Here is a 3,067-nt window from a genome sequence, read left to right as displayed (position 1 = left end):
ACTTGGAAAAAAAACATCCATGCTGTTTTGAGTGAGATACGGTTTCTAAATGTCTAAAATGTCGCACTGTTGCTTGCTCTGTAGGAAACTACTAGAATTGTTGGGTCCTTGTAAATTCTAGAGTGTGGTCTAGACCTACTCTAACTGTAAAGTGTCTTGAGATAACGCTTGTTATGAGTTGATACTATAAATAAAATTGAATTGAATTGAATTAAATGTCCTATGCCTTCAATCTCCGGGTGAGCTGTTCAAAATCTGCACGGCTTACTACGTCACTAGCCGAGACGAGGTGGCTAACCGTAGCACATGCTAGCTCTTTCTCAACGGCAAAACACTGCTACAACACACACTAGTCCGCCATGATCTACAATTTAACTACTTCCATTTCCCTGTTTCCGCAGGTATTTCACAAGTAGAAGAAGTCTCCCAGCTAATCCTTGGACTGAACAAAGTCGGAGAAAGACTTATCTAGATGGTGGGATCTTACCTAGCTACTGAGAATGTGCTACTCCCAACAAAGATAGTATAGAAGTGAGATGTCTCACTCTGTAGCTAAAAAAAGTAACGCAGGATTGGTAGCAATGTGCAGAAAATAAACAAAAATATGATGTTTTTTGAAAATGAAACCATGTAAACCTATTCTGGTACAACCTCAAAATACAATTATGATTCTGAAAATGAGCATAATATGGGCGGTTTAAGTAATAAGTGAGTAACATATAAAGAGATGTAAATGCACTGCACAAGAAGAAAATGTTGAACTCTGTCCTTTATAGGCAGCTAACCCTCCCCTTTGCAAAGAGGAATTTGAGTATGAGAAAGGAAACTTGAGAGAGTTGCTATAGCACACCCTTTCATTTGCCTGTAAGGATGGTACCTACTTTGTTGCAACTATTCCAAAGAAGAGCTTAAACAACAATTGTATACACACCCATTTCATTTCAATGGTCAGTTGTAAAACTACTACTGTACACTATTAGGACAGGATGGGATGCACTGGTTCCCACAAGAATTGCCACCATTATATCACTGAGAGACAGCTCTAGCCTAACTACTGGACTGGCCAAGAGAATTTTCTAATATAGTGCAAGTGATTTCATAGAAGTATAGAAAAACTGAGGGAGTTCAGTAAATTTGGAATAGTATGTATGGCCTCCCTAATGCTGGATATTACTGTATACACACTATAGTAATAGCATAGCTATTGTATTGAATATTTTAACTCATCAGTAATGGCTCAGGAAAACTCATTGTGTTGAATTTTTCATTGCTGTGGCAGTTCAGGCTGAGTTAAACTCATGTTCCCCTCTTCAGTCTTATCTTCTGCCCACACACAACCATGTGATGTTTTTATTAAAGAAGTCAGCAGGTTGTTACCCCGTGTACTGGAAGTCACATCCTCTACTGACATTGAGGAGGGTGCTGATGCAGTTACAAGGAGACATAGCAAAATCGGTTATCACAGAAACTGAAAGGGAAAATAATTAGTCACTTAATTATAACGATCAGTCTGTGACGCTCATGCACTGCACATGACAGCTTTTGCAAGAATTCAGCAGCAATGTGCCGAAGACTGTGTACAAGGGTTCATCTCAGTTCACTGCAGCTGAGTTAGTCTGGCACATGTGCTCAACGTCTGAATGAAGAAACCTCCATTACATGCATTTCACATAAGGCCAAACCTTTAAGTGACGGTTGGAGTTCTGTGAACATGTTGTATATTAATTGGATTTGGGTATTTCAGTTAGTCGTGTTTAGGTTAAAATAATAACTTAATGCAACAATAATACATATTTCAGTTTGGCTCATGTGATGAATCTGAAAATGAATCTCAGCAAGCTAGGCACAGACCCTAAGCTCACAGTGGATGTGATGGATGTTATATGAAACATGCCTGTCTGAACTACAGTGTGGCTCCATATTCTACAAGCAATTATCCTAAACGGACAAAAAGAAAATACAAGGAGGGACTAACAAATGCTAAGATATTTCCTTTCATGGTTTAAATGTGAGTGCTCTTGTTTTAATTCCTCCTTAACTCTTTGCTGCTGTGTTGTCCAAACGTTTTGATCCATAAATGAAAACTACTGCGTCAATCTAAAAAGTTTTTATTTTCAACCAGGATAAAAACACAGCATGCAGTGTGGCCACTGCATCATACATGATTACTCATTACCAACATCATCAGACTGAACACTGTGGACTCTGTGCAATATATCCTGTATCCCATGCGCCATTATTATTACATCTGTACATAATTTTCATTTGGACAACCTTCAAAGTGCAATTTAATAATTCATGTGTAATTTATTGTATAATATTGTTTGCTATATTTTGTACACTTATCTATCTCTGTACACTTAGCTGTCTTGCTCTTATCTTTGCTGTTGCAAACCACAATTTCCCCATTGTGGGACAAATAAAGGTTTTTCTTATCCTATCTTATCTTATTATACTGTAAGTAGTTGTTGAGAAGCTAACAAACGTTGTTACATGCACATACACATACACAACAAATTCTGGACACTTTTTCTTGGTAAGACTAAAGTATTTGACTATGTTTGCACTGGCAACTTTGTACTTTTGACGGCTGTGCATTGCTCATCTCTCTAGTCGATACTGTAGGCTACAACAGAGAATGGACACAGACACAGTCATCTCAGCTCCCTCTGCAGTACATCTGTTTTTGTCCATATGGTAGGAGGAGGAGTGCTGACATTTGATATGCAAAGGCCCTCTAATCCCCCAAGTGCATCCCAGTATTTGCACATATAAAAGCATGTTTTGTTTTTTTTCTGGCAGAATGTGCCTACTACCATTTTTAATGCCAAACTGACTCACTCTTCTGCCTCCAGAGAACTTTATGATAGAAGCTGAGGTATAAAGATTTTCTTTGTCACTACAGCTTAGACTCATTTCAGAGCTTAGCGTGTCAGCATGCATTAAACTTTTCCCACTGTCAATGTTATTTTATTGAGGAGCAGCGCCTTTGTGTGGGTGATACTAAAAACTAGCAGTGTTATGACATGACAGTGACACTAAAAACATCAAGTGAACTCATGCTTTT

This window comes from Etheostoma cragini, chromosome 5, assembly GCF_013103735.1.
Source record: "Etheostoma cragini isolate CJK2018 chromosome 5, CSU_Ecrag_1.0, whole genome shotgun sequence".
In the NCBI taxonomy this organism is placed as follows: Eukaryota; Metazoa; Chordata; class Actinopteri; order Perciformes; family Percidae; genus Etheostoma; species Etheostoma cragini.
This window is presented reverse-complemented; position numbering follows the sequence as displayed.